The sequence below is a fragment of the Podarcis gaigeae genome, assembly GCF_964106915.1.
Source record: "Podarcis gaigeae genome assembly, chromosome: 6".
In the NCBI taxonomy this organism is placed as follows: domain Eukaryota; kingdom Metazoa; phylum Chordata; class Lepidosauria; order Squamata; family Lacertidae; genus Podarcis; species Podarcis gaigeae.
Window position 1 is genome coordinate 79,442,267 of NC_139682.1, and position 20,113 is coordinate 79,462,379.

The window sequence follows — 20,113 nt, forward strand, 5'->3', positions numbered from 1 at the left end:
AGATTACTGGACTCTAATGTGATGTACAATCCCAAGCAGGAAACAGCTAACCCCTGGAAGAACATGAGAAGAGTGCTGGGCCTATCTAGTCCACAGCGAACAAGTAGAAGTGTGTGGGAAGCTACAAGTAAGACATAACACAATAGCACTCTCCCACTCATGTTCACCCAAAAACTACTACTGCATCCAGGAAGCATATTACCTTCAATACCAGAGATAATGTAGGCATCATCATTAGATTTTTATCCCACCCTTCCTCCCAAAGGAGCCCTGAGCAGCAAACAATAAACAATATAAACAGTTTTAAAAGCCAGTCAAATATCCTCACTGCTAAGTAATTTCATAGCTGCCAACAACGATATGTTTCATCCATGAAATGCCAGAAAAATTGGAATGTTTTTAAATTCCACATAAAGGTTAATAATGAGGAGGGCAGATGTACCCTGCCAAGAAGGGCATTCTATGAACAGGAGACCACCACCACCAAGAAGGCCCTGTAATGGGTTAACACCAGCAGGGCAGCACCAGCACTAACCAAGGCTTCCCCTGCCAGAGATGGCTGATATTGGAGGAAGTGATCTTTTAGGTACTTAGGTCTCAAGGTGTTTAGGGTTTGATACACTAGTAATAATGCCTTGAATTGGGTCTGGCAGCTCACTGGCAGCCAGTGTAGTGCTTTCTGGACTGGTGGCAGGTGGTCCCTTAGGGCTGCCCCATTTGCCATCCACCAGCCACAATAGCTGCAACTTCTGGACTGTCTTCAAGAGCAACCCCATGTAGAGAGGATTGCAGTAGTCCAGATGGAAGGTCACTAGAGGGTGAACTACTGAGGCCAGGTCTAAGCATAGCTGCAGCAAGTGAGCCAGTTTAGGCTTGGCATAAGCACTCATAGCCCCAGAGGCCATTTGGGACTTCAGTGACAGGTTGGAACCAAGGAGTTTTCACAGACTATGATCTCCTTTGCAGGGGCCAGTGATTTGCCCTTTACTGTAGAGGCCGCAGTGCATATGTTTCATGTTAGGCAAGTGTGAACACAACAGCTAGTGTTTCACAGTTCACAAAGCATGGCAGATCTTAATGGATATCGGCCAGTGGAAGGAATTTTTACTCCCAGTGCAGCTGATTGGAGTCTGTCATTGTCCATTTTAGCAGGGTGAAGATTTTCTGTTTTTTAAAAAAACAAAACAAAACACATATGGTTCTGCTGCCCTGAAAAAGCCAACATTTCTGCTTGATAAAATGATTACTCACCAAAAAATAATTGGATTGACATTAATGGGAGAGCCTGAAGCATTAGTTTAATAGCAGCCCATATAAATTGTGGAAATGTTTGAGTATCTGTTTTCATTTAAATGAGGCTTGTAGCAGATGGTGAAAATGCCAATCAGTCTGAGGCAGGTTTTTAGATCTTCAAACTAATGAATAATTAACTATTCCTCCCGTTCCGCCAAATGCCACAACAACAGAATTGCTCCAGTTCTGCTTTTCAAACTCATCCAGATACCTGCTCAAATACACTATGTATTATTCGTCCAGTAAGCTGTAATGTGTAACAGGCCTGACAATCCCAAAACACTTACTAGGGCAATACCGTTATTAGACCAAATTAAAAATGTGCAAGCTTTTGAATTCCCCAGAACTCTTTACAAGGCTAAATACAAGGTGGCAGAAAGTGGGGGCAGGGGGAGCTATTCAATCCATCTGTGACTGTACTGGATAAGAGTCTTAAGGAGGAGTATAAGAGGCAGTATTCAAATGGGGAAGCAGTATTTCAATGAACCCCATTCAAATGGGGTTAAACTTAGGCTATTAAGGAACTCAGGAAAGAAGACACTTACTGGCTGATTCCCCATTTCCAAAAATTCAACTACCAACTGGATTGGCTCTGCTGGTGCATTTGCACCATGCCAGCCTCACCAATGTCTCACACTTCCCTCTCTTCTTCCTGGTATGCAGCATTGGCTCAGACAGAAGAAGGTCAGGAAGCGATGTAGCATGCACACCCACCCACACACCCACACACCACTACCACCACCACCAAATCATTCGCTACTGTCCTTACTCTTTCATTATGACTGGCCCAATTAAAAGTTCACCCACATCACTTTGGGTCCTATCTCTCTTTGACTGGAACTAAGATGACAACTACTTCCGTAGTCTTCTTCTGGCAAGCCTATTCCCTGTCCATATAAATTGTCTTAATGAGCAGCAGGACGTTTTATGGTAATACAACTGCCACCGTGCAAATAAAGGGAAACGTTCAGAGTTTATGGTGTGTATTTTTTCGCTCAACATTTCCATTTCAAGCGCAGTGACTCTTTCAGCTCTTTCCATCTCAAACTTTCCTCTATGTCAATGGGTGAAGTGCTGAATCTGTGTCAGATTTCCATTTGTGAAGTAAGAGCATAAGCACTTTGTTTTCCCTCCTATAAATACTGGCAGCAGCCTAGAAGAAATTAGGTCAGAGATGGCCAACATGGTGCCCTCCAGATGTTGTTGGACTCCAACCCCCATAAGCCAAAGGCCAAGAGAGATGGGAGTAGTAGTGGATGGCATGGTGGAACTGTGCCACTCATCTGGCACCACCCCTCTGGTTATGTCACAGTTGCACCGGGACAGAGCAGGGGAGTGGAAAATTGGTGGTGAGGTTGGATTACAGCAGTGATGCAACCTATCAACTTGGTCCCACAACATTGGCTACCCTAAGTTAGATATTCTAAAACAGCCAATGGGATCAAAGCAGAAGGATAAATGCATTACTGCCATTCACCTCAATGGCATTAAATTTAACATTTAGTTGTACCCATGTGCCCCAGTCTGGAGTTTCATGTAAACTGCAGTAGATACAGGGAGTTCCTGCATGCACAGACTTCCCTTTCAGTTCTAAAGAAGAAGCTCAGCATCTGCAAGAGAATGTACATGTAGATGTGTTCCCTCCCTTCATAAAACATGTGGGCTGGGAAGCTCTATGCATTCTGTGCTGTCTTCTCGCAGATTGCAGGCACACATTACCTAGAGCCATGTATTGTGACAGACTGGGTGCCATAATCCACCCAATGCACCTTCTCCTTAGTAGGAATCTTAAGGAGATAAAGCTTGTGATACCGACCATGGAAACATCTTTGATTCTAATCTCATTGCTAAACTTCTGTCTAGCGTCTTCTTTTTTTTTCCACAACAGGAAAATATTGTTCTGAAGCTCAGTTCCGCTGACTAGCAGCTGCTGGACAGTTTGCACTCCTTAAGTTCAGCATTGGGCTGCGTCGCCAAACAGCAGATGAGAAATGAAAGGAATGTATCTATAGACGACAAGAATGGAATTGCTGCTAATTCTGTAGGTACATTTCCCCCCAGGAAATTCCATTAGGTCACCACAGGAATCCAGATAAGTGGGAGATGGGAGAATTTTGATTTACCTTGGTCCTTGAAGAAAAAGCCACCCAGATGATGTAAAGAAAACAAGGTAAGGCAAAAGAAAACAACTCAGAACAGAATCAAGTGCCAACGTGGTCCTATCAGTAAGGCCTTTAGCCATCTGTCATTGCTATTTCTACAGAACTAGAGGCAGGGGCATAGGGAGGGAGGGAGGGCAGAACGCCCTGGGTGGCCTCCATGAGGGGGGTGACTTTTGGCGCACCGCCCGCCTGCGACTCCCAAGCCTACCCCGAGCCGTAGGGGTAAGGGGGGGAGCTGCACCGCTTTGCCGGCAGCATTCCCCCCTTCCCCCTTCGTTTTGACAGCTTGGGGGAGGCTTGGGATTTGCGGGCAGGTGGCGCATCGAATGTCCGCCATGGGCAGCTCGCTCCGCCCCCGGATAGAGGGTGAACACACCGCTCTGGGCACCCGAGTGGCTATCCTGCGCCTGGGAGGGCAGCCTCCACGTCATGCCCCCCTCGGGAGCGTGCCCGCCCTGGGCAGGGCGGGCATATGCTCCGCTGCTGACTAGAGGGATAATTCCATCTCATGGAGGTGTTTTGATATGCCACCATTATGTAAGCCTGGGGTGAAGAGCCTCAAGCATGAAGGTCAAATGCTGTGCTCCAGGATTCTCTGCAACTCTCCCCAAGACACATACTTCACTGTCCCTGGTTTGCACTCCAAATGCTTTTGCCTGGCTGGAATACTCCCTTGAACGTTGACCATGCTTCTTGCTTGTGTGGATGAAGAACAGAGAGGGGTGTGTGCATGTTTGTAGAAACTATGCAGAGGTAAAATATGCATCCATTGCTCCGCCCACACTTGCCTCTGACCCCGCCCACCACTGGTATTCGGCCCTCAGAAGCCTCCCCGGAAGGGAATGTGGCTCTTAGGCTGGAAAAAGTTCCCAACCCCTGATGCAAATTCAGCGAAATGGATATTTCATTTAAAAACATTAAATTTATTTCTAAACTGCTTAGAGACTAGTTAAGTGGAATATTTCTATGTAAACCGCTTAGAAACTATGGAAGTTAAGTGGTATATGAATTGTTCATATAGTAAAGAAAATAAAAATTTAAAAATCTGTCCAATTGTTGAGGTTTAGGGAACACCAAACAAACATTTTTGGAAAGCCGAATCTGGCCTGCAAGCCACAGATTTGCCACCCCTGGTGTAATGAGACTGGGTGCAACATCTTTAGCGAGTATCACATGCCTCTCCCTGTTCTTTGAGATGAGCTGGGGATGCTTTGCTCTGGGTGCCTTTGACTTCTAAGGTAAGATCTATGATTAGCTAGAGCAGAGCTTTTTCAGCAATGGCACTGCAACCTTGGAATAGTGCCCAGAGGCCTGCAAAGCACAATTGCTACTTAGATTTCAATTCCCGGTGAAGACATTTCAGTTCTCCAAATCAGTTTAGCTGCTGCTTTTGGAGTGCTCCTTTTGCTATTTATTTCATGATCTATTTTAGAAGAAGCCCTCCAACATTTAAATATGTCTTAATTTGATATTTTCTATAGGAAACTTTTAGAATATTATGTATGGTGACTAGGGATTTAACCAGTTTGGGGGGAAACAGAACAAAGAATGAGATGTGAATCTGTCTTTTGTCACAGATACATGGAATATAATTACAAATAGATAAAAAGAAGTAGTCTGAGCTATATATCTAAGACTATGAGGAAGGGGAGTTTAAAGACTGAGCTGTTAATCAATACATGGAAATATGCAAGGGTACAGACAAATTTGTACACTCTGTATCTGGTATTGAAAGAAAACTGTTACAAACTGATAGCACAAAGATACGTGACTGTTTTACCAGTAAAGTAGTGGAAATATGTTGGATAGGGGAAAAATAAATTTCCTACAATGTTGGTGAACTTGTAAAAAAAGTTCTATGAGTTAATTTGACAGTGGAACCTAAAGTTTGTTTCTTGCCATATTTGAAAGGAGGAACTCTAAGGAAGAAAGAAATATTACTGTTTCACACTTGAATAGTTGCTAGATTGCTTTAAAGTAATATGATCCAGTAAGAACACACTGAGAATCTTTTTAGATGATTACTTTAATGTTTGTCTGCATTATCATCATATATTAGTGGAAAATTAAAGGCTAAATTCTACAGATTTTTCATCCTTTCTTATGTACTGCTCTGAGTGTTTTTAAGGGAAAGTCAGTTAAAAAATCTTAAGTATCAGCCCAGAAAACAGTCTGAAGGTAGAGGATGTGGTTACCTTGCTGAAGCTAAGGATGCCTGAATTCTGGTTGGTGCCGGGATGAGAGGTACCCAAAATATGCCCTCTTGTGCTCCTGAGATGAAAGGTAAGGTGCAAATGCAATCAGCGATACTGTCAGGACAAGACCTTGAGACAGTGGCCTAAGCAGAATGAGTGGGAAAGCCCCCAAAATGCAGCAGAGTTAGCTTACCCCAATTTGAAGTTAAGTGAAATCTACACAATATTATCTAAAGAGGAGACTACAGACCTGCGGTTCCCAGAATTCCCTGGGAAGAAGGAGAGCTTGTTAACCCACTCTGAGAATGGTAGCTCTGTAGATTAAATAGCAGTCTCCTAATGACACACGGCATCCTTAAATACTATTCCCCGAATTCTTTGGGAGAAGCCGTGACTGTTAAAGTGGCATAACAGTGCTTTAAATATAATGTGTGAATGTGGCCCAAGCTGAGGATTCTGTTCGAAATGCATTCAACTCATAAAATAAAATTATACACCTAGATGCCTTTCCTTTTGTATTATAACAAACAACACAAGCAGGAATTTACTAATTAAGGTTATGACGTAATATGTCCAATAGCAAGTAAAACTCCAGCAGAGAAGAGCAACAGGTTCTTTTTTCTAACTTCAACATTGTAAATCCTCCAGCCCCTAATCTGAATTATTACACTTCTCTGTTCCGTAAAGAATGTTGCTTTGGAAACAGAACTGTTGATCTTAAAAGTTCCTGTTTAAATGCAGCTCTGCACTAAAACTCTGGGGCTCTTTATATCTCTAAGACTGGTCTGCCTCCTACCAAGCCAGACTGAAACCTTCCATATGTAAAAGGTCCAGCATGGTGTTTATTGTGAAACAGTAGCAGCTCAAGGAGTGATTTGCTTGAAGAAAATTAGGCTTCTGCTTTTAAGTAGTGATCAAGGGGGGAGGGAACACAGAGAAAGGCAGCTACAATACATTTGCAGAGGCACAGGAGCAGCACATGGTTGCTGAGTATCTAGCATACAAGCATTCAGCAGCCTATGCTGAATACTGCCTGATACTCAGTGGCAGAAGCCTATTAACCTCCAGGAAACCACGTCACGAGTCACTGCAGGCTGCAGCAAAACGTCTAAGAACTTACTCAATTTTCTGCACTTCCTTAATTTAACCAACATCATCAAAATCATGCAGTTTTCCAAAGGAAGGATGATGCTACCAAATGCCCAAAGAAACCTATGTGGTTCATGTGCCGTATGTACAATTACTATGGCCTTGTTATTCAGCATAAAATCTACACAATGGAAAACAATAATCAAAACAGATGATTGTTCATTTCCACCAGGAACAGTTTTTCATCATCTGTCATGGATTAAACATTGAAGTATACAGCATTTCCTTCCAAACCAATGAGCCATGTTAATTTGGAAAACATGTTCAAAAGCTCTAAAGACTGAGGCAGTTATCTTGTTACTTCCTCTGTATTTTCAGAAATGGTTGATAACAATGTAGGGGAAAATGATAATGCACATTTACTGGATACACCGAAATGAATGTTTAAGAAGTAAGCGAAACAAATGTTTCTGGGACTTAGTACATGCTAGCACATTGGGTTTACAAGATTCAGGAATACCTGGGGAGCAAGTAAATTATAAAGTACACCAGATCGACATCAGTAGGAGCAGGTCTGCTATTTGATGCTTTGCTCGCTCTTTCTTATAAAACATTTCCACTTAAGTGTAAGAATCAGGAAAAACCCAATGCCTTGAATTGTGACATGGGAGTAGCACATTCATACCTATGTATGTACACTCCACCCAACTGATTTATCTTCTACAATTGGGTGGCTGCTTTACGCTGAGTCAGACCATTAGTCCATCTTGCTCAGTATTGCCTTCTTATCACAAAACAATACTGTGGGCAGCCAGTGACAGGCATACTTCATTTGCAGGGTCCTATACAAAACACATTTCCCTCCCATGTCCCCTACCCCTTGGTATGTCCTTCTTAAAAGTCACTGGTATAATTGCTGTTTTCATGAATGGTGTCTTGGATAATTTAACCCTGAAACAGATGAAGTATAGAGGACTTTCCCAGGCTGTGGCCACTATCTCATTCTGACAGCTTCTAGAAGTTACAGGTGAGAGCTGAGTGCAGGGTGGGGATCAAAGGTGGATAAACTATCCCAGAAAGTGTACAATGTGTCTTCCACCAGAAATACTACCCCTCCCTTAATGGTGTATCTCAAACCCTGCCCCAGCAGGCAAAGACAGGTTCCGGTAGATTGAGCTGACAAGACCAATAGTGGGTCCAAGGGTCAAGAAGGTGGTTTCTGCATATGCTGTAGAGGAAAATGAGGGGCAGATGGGGCTCTTCAACCTGAGAAGGCAGCCCATCTAGGAGAAGGAAGACTGTGATCCTAAACCTCTGCTGCCATGTGGAGATACCCATTCATGAGAAAGCCTTGTGCCCCAGAGATCACTTGGTTCTGCTAATGCAGCAAAAACAATGCAGGAGGCAGCAGTTATGGGTTACCAGTCTCTGCAGGTACAGCAGGTGCTGTGATTCTCCAGCAGTTTAACTTCACCACTGAAGGCACACGCCATTGTCTCTCAAGACAGGCAGATGCCAACAGTAAAGGGCTGCACTCAAGAAAGGGCTGAACATACCTCCTGCCCCTGTGGACCATGTTGTTTACAGGGAGCGAATGCTCTACCCCACCAGCTTTGCTAATTACAGTTGATTCACTTTGTCCCAAGGAATTTATTGGGAACCATTGATAATCGAGGACCAAACTAGATGTGATGCTAGTTGCATGAATGCATGAGTTCTCCATTCAGCAGCTATTAACAAAGTTAGTAAGAGGATGCTTGTCTTCTGGACTAAAAACTAACCTTTTCTATCTCAGATCTGACTGTCAACTTGGCATCTCCAGACATTCTATTAGTTTCTAGCAGACCCAGAAAGAAGGATGCTTTCCATGTTAAGTCATGATCTGATTTAGTCCCTTAAAAATATTTACATGGTCATTTAATGATGCAGAAGAGGAAAACAGAAATACTAACAAGATGTTCACTTTCTCTCTTTTTCTGATTTAATATGGAAAATCATGGTAGTGTGTGGGGTTTGATGTTTGTATTCCAAGCATCACATGGCTCCCGGCTTTGGTTTTTAGTGGTGAAGAAGATGAGGTAACCCATAACATTAACAACCATTCAGGAAAGGCTAGTTTGTCTTACATCATTTCATCTAGACAGATATTCTAAATATAATTCTGAAGCCCTAGCATTTTAAAAGAAATGCCTATTTTTTTCATAAATTCAATCCTGACTAAACAAAGTTTAGAAAGGCTGTGTACACACACTTGTTTACCCTGCATCCCGTCCAGGAATGTTTTGATGTGTTTCTCCCCAAACTAGCTTCAATGCAAACTGAGGGGAAAGAACACTTTAAGCTGGTAGCTATAAAGTCCTCTTTGAGATGTTATACAATGGGGCAGATCCACACCATACACTTAAAGTACAAGATTTCCCTCAAAGGATCTTCAGAACTGTAATTCCCCTCTCACAGAGCTACAATTCCCAGCACTTTCACCAAAGTCCAGTTCCCAGGAGTCTATGCTGGGCTTGTGTGACCACCACATAATTTCTAAAATGCCCTGAACTAACAGAATATCTAACTTAACCAACCTGCGGTAAGCAAACTTAATAAGACTAGCAAATATCATTAAATGCCCCATGCAAGGACGCTAGAAATTGTAACCATTCTCCCCTTGCCCTTGTGCTGCCTTAGCCTCTGAAGGAAAATAATTGTTGGCAGAACTGCCCTGAAGAGCAACTCTATGCTCAAGTGACTTGTAATTGCTCCAGCAAACATAATGTTGAGCTCCAATGATTTTCAACATTGCAGGTCAGGCAATATAAAGAAGCCTTCATTGAGTCTTAGTGAGGTTATTTATAGAGGTTCACTAGATCTGATGGGAGGAAAGGAAAATGTGCACAGAAATAAATGTTATCGTAGTAAACGCTGGCCTGATCCTGTGTGGTTCTGCTGTTAACTGTAAAGTGGGAAACAGTGTTCCACCAAGGCTGCAAGGTCCAGGAAAGGTGCAAGGGAAGCTAAGGAAGAGCAGAGGGTGACTGACTACCACCAGCAAATAGCAGGACAGAGAGAAGGAAGCCAGGGGTGTCTACAATGCAAGCCTTCAAAGGGTATGAAAAGCTCACATGTTTCAGGTGCCCTTTCCTAAAGGGTCTAAGTAATGATGTTTTTAACACAGCTGATTATAATTTGGTTTATGATAACCTTTATATAATGTTTCTGGCCTTTTTAAAGGTGCTGTTTTCTAACTGTTTTGGTGATTCTTTTTTTTAAAAAAAAATTTTATTAACAATTTTTGTTTAAATCACAATGCCAATAAAACAATATAATATCACATCTTTTAACATAGATCTTTTCACTTCTTTGGACTCCCTCACATCTCCCGCTCCTGCATTCCTGGTTATAATTTTATTCAGCAAATTTATCCCCTTATTTTTAATCTTCATAATTAATTTTCCAATGTTATATCTCTAGTTTTGGCTATCCTTTTATTCAAATCTTAATGTTTTGGTGATTCTAATGTCTTTTATATTTTGCTTTTGCAAGCTGTCTCCTGAGGACTATAAGCAGCCCTCAAAGACAGCTGTGTGTGTGTGTGTGTGTGTGTGTGTGTGTGCGCGCGCGTGCGCGCATGTGTACTTATATACATTCACACACATATTGGACGTCCAGGAACAGATCTGATTTCAAAACTCCAAAACAAACTGGGGAAGGAGTTAGACTGTTCTAAATACTGTGCTCATTAACATTTCAAGGCTAATTCCGTGGAATTTTGAAAGTAGTTAAATGGGTGATTAGTGCTAAAAATTACTCTTTCTTCAAAGCTCTGTGCTTCTCTTATTCTTGCTCTACTTAAATGAAGCAAAGACCTCATTCTGGCAGAGGGAATCCAGTGTAGCACTGATATTAATTCAACAGCATCCTTTCCAGTTTTTTATAAGCACTATATAGTACTGCACATTTTAAGGACAACAAAAATATATTCCGCTTCCCCCTCTCCCAGAAAGCTGTTTAATTAATATGCTGATTACTTTAATTTATAGAAATAGGGAATTCCTTATGGGCAACACACACACCAGCATGCCCTGATCTCTGTGTTTATGCACATTGCATTTTTTTCTATAATATTTTTAAATTGTGATCATTGAAGTGCCGTCCATTATTGCAGTCAGTTGAGATCCTATCAGCAATGTGTAACCAAGATTGCCTCTGATTTAAATTTCATAGGGCCTGTTATGTGCTACAGTCAAGCATGTAATAGATGCCGTATCAAAAATAGCACACTCTTGGCAACATCATTTGTCAAACCACAATGGACAGGTGGAGACCAATACATGTTTTACACATTAAGCATTTGGGGAACAAGTTGATGACAGCTCCCATCCAACCATGCCCTTGTATTTTACACTACATAAGATGATGCCTTGGCAGTACCCATTTCGCATGGATGTGGGGGTGGAGGCGAACACGGTGGCAGCATGGCTTCATTGGGTGATGGCTCCTCCTCCTCATGCCACCAGCAGGGGGCTGCTTCAACCCTCCTTCCCCTCCGCGGCAGGAAGAGGAGGAGCCAGCCACAGAAGCCACACTGCGTTCGGCTTCATGCTCAACCTCCTCCATCCCCTGATTTTTTTGAACATTAGGGGGCTGCCCCCCCCTAAAAATATTGGGGGAACTAAGAGTTGGCCACCATGAGTTGGTGCCTCTGGATCAAGATGAATGCTCAACAAAAAGGTCTGGAAATGCCCCTTGACTCTTAAGGTGGCTGTTCCACACACACACACGGGAAGAAGCCCAACAAAGTGAACTTGGATTGATTTAAGCAGGCCTCTCTTTTTTAAAGCCGGAACTCACCGGAACTCAGTTCCAGCACCTCTCAGGTGGGCCCCATTGCCATTATAAGAGAACAAGGGGAGTTCCGGCACCTCTTTTTCTAGAAAAATAGCACTGGATTTAAGCATAAATCACTGTCCTTAGCAGAAAGTTATGCCAGTCTATAAAATATCACATGGAAAGCATCAACACTTGTTACTATCCCCTAGAAAGACCTCTTTAGGCTAGTGAAGGATCCAGAAGCATCTTGTTTATACATGTGTCTTTTTCAGGACTATATATCTTAATTCCACCAACATTATGACTGCAATCTGGGGCTCATTTACTCACAATATTTTACCGTATAGTTTAGTACATGGGTGAGATGAAAAAGTAGCCCTGTGTCACCAAGTGCTCTAATTGCAAATGGGACATCATAGAAGCCCAGAATCAAACAAAGACCACAACTTTTGTACATTAGCTATTGCTCATGGCCAGTTTGAATTTAATCCAGCTACATGAATAAGAATTTAAAAGCACACTACACTTTTCTTCCAGTTCAATTTATCAATTTTTGAACCATTTGGGGGCCCAACCTGTCCTTAACAAACATAGTTAAGAATTAGTAAGGACATTTTTATTTACCACATAATTTATTACATTATATTTGAATAAAATCTACATTAAACATCAGGTCTCAAAAAGTGATGAAAGGGTGCAATGTTACAGGAATGCTAAAGAAAGGTGAGACCTCTAGAACAAATGAAAAAGTAAGATTGATAATGTACATTCATTTAACGGCAACTATAAAAATTCTACCGCAGGAATAAGGCCCTTCATAGAGCTACAGAAACCATTTCAACAGCTCTCTTTCCAAAGAGGTAATTTATGCTTAATATGGGATACCTTGCTATATATGTGCACATATATATGGGTTAAATTACTGCACCTGTCAAGGCCTCTGTGTAGCATAGCTCCATCTAATTATGTTGTAAAACCTGTTCATTACATGGAAATTGTCTTTTCAGTGGGTGGTTTTTTGTTTTGTTCAGTCATGGTCTATAATGCTAAATATACGTTAAAACTGACAGAGGGGAAAGTGCTTAGCCTGTGTGCTGGAGGAATTGGGGGGTGGCAGAAAATTTTCTTTGCCCTAAAGGGAGCATGGGGCACTGAACACATTACTGTTTGATTTTATCTGTTAAGTCAGGATGAAGCTCAAGGTCATTTTTCTTTTTATATGAATGGGCCATTGCACAGTAGCAAGTGAAAGCACATACAGCTTTTGGAGGAGTGGGGTGTGTGTGTGTGTGTGTGTGTGTGTGTGTGTGTGTGTGTTTAGGGATGGGAGAGAAATTTGGATTGCATTTTAATTTGAAACTCAATTACAGTGGTACCTCAGGTTAAGAACTTAAATCATTCTGGAGGTCCGTTCTTAACCTGAAACTGTTCTTAACCTGAGGTACCACTTTAGCTAATGGGGCCTCCCGCTGCCACCGTGCGATTTCTGGTTCTCATCCTGAAGCAAAGTTCTTAACCCGAGGTACTATTTCTGGGTTAGTGGAGTCTGTAACCTGAAGCGTCTGTAACCCAAGGTACCACTGCAGTTCACACTTCCTGAAACAACATGCAAACTGAAATACAGGTGTTCCTGGAAATTCACACTTCTACAAATTTTGTATGTGATTCTCCAACCCAAAAATGTGTACAAAAATGCATGTGTTAGGAGAAAGTGTATGGGGTGTTGGGAGAGGGGTAGCACCTCTGGTCACACCCCATGAACAACCTCAACTGGATAGCTAAGACACGTGAGGGAAGCTGATGGGTCTTAAACCCTCAGGGCATTAGGGACTTCTCTTGCATGTGAAGACAGGTGTACTGAGCAGGTGATACCAACAGTGGGTCCAATGGTCATGAAGGTGGTTTCTGCTTGTGCTCTAGAGCAGTGTTTCCCAACCTTGTGCCTCCAGATGTTTTTGGCCTACAACTCCCATCATCCCTAGCTAGCAAGACCAGTGGTCAGGGATGATGGGAGTTGTAGGCCAAAAACATCTGGAGGCACAAGGTTGGGAAACACTGCTCTAGAGGGAAGTGAGGGGCAGGTGGGGCTTGTTAGCCTGAGAAGGTAGCCCATCTAGGAAAAGGAAAACTCTGCAGTGGAGGATGTTTTCCTGTGACCGGTGTTAAAATAAGATTCAGTTGCCGACCCACACAATTTCTGTAAGTGGACCGGGAAGTGGGTGCCATTTTGTCCTTCACCTCAAGCAGCAAAATGTCTTGGGCTAGCCGTGGCTGTTCCAAGAGGGATGGGACACTTGGAGAGGCTTTCTATCAGATGAAAGGCCACAGCTTTTTTCAAACACAACCAATTATCGTTCTCTCTCTCAGCTTTCTAATGGTCCCTTCTATGGTGAATGCTGATGATGCGTTTCAAGGGTATGCTGTCACAGAGGCACAAAATGTATTTATTTTATGGAGACAGTAGTTCTGTGCATTCAGTAAGCATGGAGGGGCAGGGCTACAATTGTGGCAGCAAGTCTAACGTGCTCCATACACCCAACATTCACACATTGGTCATACTGTCTGCATAAGGATTAAGCATGGACTCCCAGCTTGCCTATCCATCACCAGTAAAAATGCAGCGTGCAGATCACACAATAGATTCCGATGTGCATTGGGGGTCTACACACCTAGACCTTTATGCAACTATTATAATTAATGGATGTTGCTAGGGTTGCAGATGTAGTGAGGCCTGCTTCTACAGTAACTGTCTCCCTTCATCCACGATTTAATTTAATGTCTGCACAGGACCATACCATTAAGCACATTTGGAAAAATCTGTGATTGTTCACCATGCTAGATGTGCATTAATTTTAATATATGATTAACACATACTCCAATGAGCACTCTCTTGACCACTGCTAAATGTTTGAATGTCAAATTACTTATTTGAAAATATGCAGGGGTCAGCAGCTCCTCACTTGAGAAATTAAATAAACTAGTATTCATTCGTTGCATTTGTGAAGCGTTTTTCTTAGGCCATTTAAGTAAAACAAAATTGCATGCCGTTCTTCTCTATGGACATCTTTAGACATTTCTGAGGGAAAGGAGAAACAAACAAGACAGCTCCGGGCAATGCAATGCTATATCCATCGGAAGCATTGTGTTTTTTTCTCAATTTTCCTTCCTTAGCAGCTGGCCTGAAGGAACTAAACTTAGCAGGACTGAGGTGTGGGAAACCAGATAGCACATTCTAGGGCCTGAGAGGAAATGCAAGGCTCAATGTGTTTGAGGTTAAGATTAATGCTTGACTTCCTCCAGGGCTATTTTAAACAGTGGTAAAGGATGGCTTGCTTTCTTATAACAAAATGACAGATGATCAAAAGGTTGACTATGATCTGTATGTCAGGCATTCGTGCCCCTGTTGTAGCCCTTTACTTGACAGGGGCATTCGAACACAGTGGCTTCTACTTCCTTTCCTCTTTGTTTACCCAAAACATGCCGGTAACTGGGAAAGGCAATGTATCAGCTGGGGAAGGACCAGCGGACTTTGCATGTGTCCGCAAAGCGGAGAGCAGCTGGCTTAGTTTTGAACAAAGTGTGAAATTGTAGGGACTGGGAATACTGCTGTCTCAGTACTGAAAATTAATGTGGTGATGTATTCTGGACTGACACTCTAGGATGCTAAATAGCTGAAGCCCAACCTCCCAAACTGATTGGTGCAGCTGCTGCTAAGGTGGAACTACTTTGTCTCCTAGCCACCCAACTTCTCTTCCTCTTCTAGAAGCACAAATGAGTCCCTCAGCACATTCGAGAAACTCCTAAGATTCTTCAGTTGTGGATCATGGGACAAATTCACCAAAGTGCAAAGCAGTGGTTTTTTCCAGCGAGTACTCAAGGGTACACAATACTGGGGCTTATTAAACAGCCGCTTATCACTCCAGTGTGCTGTTCCCTGAATGAAATATTCTTTCCACTGTGGCTAGCATAACCAGTGTCTAAAACATGGATTTATAACACACTCCCAACATTATAATTACATATTTTTTTCATGTGGATTATTACAATTGTTTCCCCACACAAATTGTAATAGGCCTCAGTTTCAATCTGGCCCTTATTACTCTGATTCACATAACCGTTAACAACATTCAATTATTAATACTCTCTCTTAACTAGCAATCTGGTGACTGGTTTCCTAACAACCCTTAGTCATTTCTCTCCTGTGTGAAACAGCAACACAAGGCTTATTGAACAGGTCTCGTATCACACTGGGGCGCTGGTCCCTCAGAGGAAATCTCTCCACTCTAGCTAGCATATTAAGTATGAGAGGCCTGCTTTTTGAAGCTTTGCCCTTTCTTCCTTATACGGCATCTGCACTTAAATGTAAGATTTAGGGAAAACCCAGATGCCTCGGATTGTGACACAGAAGTTATGCATACATACCTTAGGCACGTATGTTGTTGTTGTTTAGTCGTTTAGTGGTGTCCGACTCTTCATGACCCCATGGACCAGAGCACGCCAGGCACTCCTGTCTTCCACTGCCTCCCCCAGTTTGGTCAAACTCATGCTGGTAGCTTCGATAACACTGTCCAACCACCTCGTCCTCTGTCGTCCCCTTCTCCTTGTGCCCTCAATATTTCCCAACATCAGAGTCTTTTCCAGGGAGTCTTCTCTTCTCAAGAGGTGGCCAAAGTATTGGAGTCTCAGCTTCAGGATTTGTCCTTCCAGTGAGCACTCAGGGCTGATTTCCTTAAGAATGGATAGGTTTGATCTTCTTGCAGTCCATGGGACTCTCAAGAGTCTCCTCCAGCACCATAATTCAAAAGCATGAATTCTTCGGCGATCAGCCTTCTTTATGGTCCAGCTCTCACTTCCATACATCACTACTGGGAAAACCACAGCTTTAACTATACAGAGCTTTGTTGGCAAGATGATGTATCTGCTTTTTTGCTTTTTTGCTTTTTGCTTTTAAAGCAGAGGCACGGATAGCCCTACCTATATGGCTATCTTCTACAACTGAGACACAGATGGCTGCTTTACGCTGAGTCAGACCATTAGTCCATCTTGCTCACTATTGTGTACTCACTCGACAATACTGTGGGCAGCCAGTGACAGGAATCCTTCGTTGTGCAGGCTCTTGTACAAAATACTTTCCCCCCTCCCAATTTAGTTTGATGATTCACCAGGATCCAATTCCATACCTCTTGATCAGAGGCAAAACATTATTATGAGAATGCATTTAATTAAATATGACGTACACATCTCCAGAATGTATATAAATTATAGATGCATACTTATGGCAAATATTAATAGGCATGACAATCTTGGACTGGATCAACTTCAGACTGGATTAATGTACAACTGCACCGTATGACAAAATGATCATATGTGAAGATTTCTGGGTTTGATCTTCCCTGCAGAGCTTGCACACTCTGCCTGTCACTGCTGGCAGCAGCCCTTGGGGTCCAGGCAGGGGTCTATCCCCACCATATCTGGCATGACTTTCATGTGCCCACATAGGACAGACACCTAAGAGTTGATACGTGTACACCTGTTCATGCACCTTGTTCAACATGCACCAACCCAAGGCTTGCTCCACTGCAAATTATACACCCCAGTGTGTAAACTGCCCCTTAATTAATTGATGGACTTCCTTGCCCCAGATGTTGCGAATGTGAGAGTCAGTGGTACAGATAGCACTAAGAACAGAGAGACCTATCTTCTGCATGAATTTGGTCGATCAACGGCTATTAGTCATGAGACGTGGGACTTAACAGTGTATTCCCATCTGCTAAGTGGAGTGTTCCTATTCAGGACTCCAGAGAAGGAGCTTTGTTCAGCAGTCTTGTTCAGGCCTCTCGGGGAGAGGAAAGTTTCAGGAGTAAGAAAAGAATAAAGAATGTGATTTTCCTCCCCTTCCGCCATCCCAAGGCCTCTGCTGGCTGGGCTATAAAGCAGTAGGAGGTTGCCAAATGCAAATATGAGTTTTTACAGCTAAATAGGGGAGGAGGGCCCACACTTCTGGAGAAAGAGAAAAAGTCGGGGGGGGGGAGAGAGAGGACACTGCTCTTAAAACAGAACAGGTATAAGCTCACTCCTTCTTCTCTAAGACACATCATACAATCTGTCAGCATGAAAAAGCGAGTTTCCTCTTTTCCCTCCATCCCCCGTTTTCCTTCTTTGGATTGGTTTTGTCTTGTTTTCAGGTAAAATTCTCTGCTCGAACCATTCTCATCAAAAGATTTAATTTACAGACTTGCATAGCCTGCCTGCTTTCTGTCAGCAAGGTGTGCTGGCTGAGGCTGATTGCAGTTGTAGTCCAAAACATATGGAAGGCAACAGACTGGCAAAGTTATAGTCGGGCAGCTTTGGGGTTTTCTATTATGTTTAAGTCATTTTGATTTATATACTTATATAATCCTGCTTGCCTAGGGAGTTCCCTCAGTACGTCAAAACCAGCACTTTATCTTTGGGCGGCCCTCTTCACTTCCAAAATCATAGGCACTTCACAACCTGAGTTTGCTATTATTGGGAACAAGTGGGACCTGCAACAAAATGTTGCAATGCTGAGTGCTCCTGTTCGGTGATTCACCCCAAAAGCCAAGCTGTATTTTCAAGATACTATGTTCTACTTCCTCTCCCAATTTCCAGTTTTCTATTTTCTCCCCAAGCAGACACTCAGCATTTTGTGGCCATTTTGTGGAAAACCTGCTGTCTTCCTTTGGCATTTTTAGGGTGTATGTGTTGTGTATGTTTTGCCCTCTTAGAATTTCATCCTAATTGTTTGTACCTCTGGGAACCTTGGGGTTCTTCTGAGCATGCTCATACTTTTCTCTTGTTTCTTGGTGGCCTCATTTTGGCTGCAGCAACTGAGTTCATTGTTGGAAGGAAAGATGACAACTAAATTGAAACTGCATGTTCAGAAGCGGTATGCTTGTGATGATCATCAGCAGGGAACAAGCAACAGCAGGAACCAAACATCTTCATCATGCCTTACTTCAGGGTTTGGATAAGTGTATAGCTAACCACTGTTGGAAACAGATGAGACTGAGTCTGGGGGCACCTAAGGTTCTTATGCCAGCTCAGCATCAGCGGCAGACTTTGGCAATATGGCGCCCAGAGCGAGGACAACATTTGGTGCTCCCTAAATATTTCTTATTTTAATGCCCTCCACAGTTGATAAAGCATGAGACACTTAATCTCACGGTTGTGGGTTCAGGCCCCATGTTGGGCACAAGGATTCCTTTATTGCAGGGGGTTGGACTAGATGATCCATGTGGTCCCTTCAGACTATACAATTCTATAATTCTATGCCCATGATGGATAGCCTTTCATTCTGTGCATGCTCTCAATTTCACTATGTCCATTGTGGCAGCCTTTGGCTATGTGCAATAAAACTGACTGAGACGGAGACTATGTCATAGGTACGGCAAATGAATTGCCCATCTGGCCAGGGCATAACTTTGAGTAGACACCCATATAAATATAGGATTGTTGTTGTTGTTGTTGTTGTTTTGTGCCTCCTTGGCTTGGCACCCTGTGGAGGAACACCTTGCACCACTAGCATTAGCTCCTGGTGTAGTAGTGCTAGTGCCAAACATCACTCCAAAACACACACATTGAGGATGAGAGTTCTTTCACAAAAGCTCTGAGCTAAGGGCCACATGGCCACTTCCTTTGGTTGATGGAAGTTCCGGTCTCAAAGTGCCTGGGGCAATATTACAATCCAGCAACAAAACTTCTATGCCAGCAACAAAATAATCTCAACATGGTGACCCAATTTTTTCAGGTTGCTTATGCCTCTTACGTATTACAAAAACCTCAACACCAACTAGGGCCATTGCTCTGTATGACTCAGTAGATGGGAATGATTAATGTAGACTGTTTTATTGTTTAACTATGTTGCTTTGAAGGCTCCTTTTGAAGATAGGTTAGCAGACGCTGAATTAAATGTAAGGAATCTAGGAAAGGTGACGTGTCATGAAAGCCCACCTCACAAAAATGGAACAAGATACAAGAGGTTTATTAGGTTATCGTGTAAATTCAACCTTTTTGCTTTTCTTTTGGAGGACATAGAGGATTATTATTTTTAGGAAATAAAAGTATCAGTCACAGAAATAGGTGGCATTCTTTATGGTACCATTTGAACTCCATCTTCATCTGGGAAATATTTGGCTTATTTTCTTGTTTTGCCTTCTACAACATTGCACTACAAATATTTGGGGCATTAAGTAGGCCAGACACAATTTAACTAACAGAGCAACTCAAAGCAGACCTTTGCAGCTCCCCAGAACTGGGTTGAAATAACATCACAAATAATTAATGTTACAGAAAAGGTTATATTTTTATTTGGGCTACTATTCCCCCAAGCACAGGCAAAAATATTGAACCAATAAAGTCTCTTTTATCTGACCACTCATACGTAAACACTTAAACACCAAGACACTGTTTACTTGCAGATAATAGCTTGCTATTAGACCCAAAGAGTGTGTGAGAGAGGGGAAATTGCTAAATAATTCAAATAACAATTTGTGGAAAATGCAGTATTCCATTAATATTGTAAGTGGAAAAACT

At 42.5% G+C, this 20,113-nt stretch overlaps 1 protein-coding gene and 1 long non-coding RNA gene across 2 annotated transcripts in view; one reads left to right on the forward strand and one right to left on the reverse strand.

The window, feature by feature from the left end:
* The window catches only part of VAV3 (vav guanine nucleotide exchange factor 3), a 212,923-nt gene that overhangs the window by 168,596 nt on the left and 24,214 nt on the right, over window positions 1–20,113 (reverse strand). The window lies entirely within an intron of this gene.
* The window catches only part of LOC310847761, a 41,255-nt gene continuing 24,398 nt past the window's right edge, over window positions 3,257–20,113 (forward strand). The window contains exon 1 of the long non-coding RNA XR_014566002.1: window positions 3,257–3,463. This is a non-coding gene — a long non-coding RNA (uncharacterized lncRNA). The remainder of the gene's footprint in view (window positions 3,464–20,113) is intronic.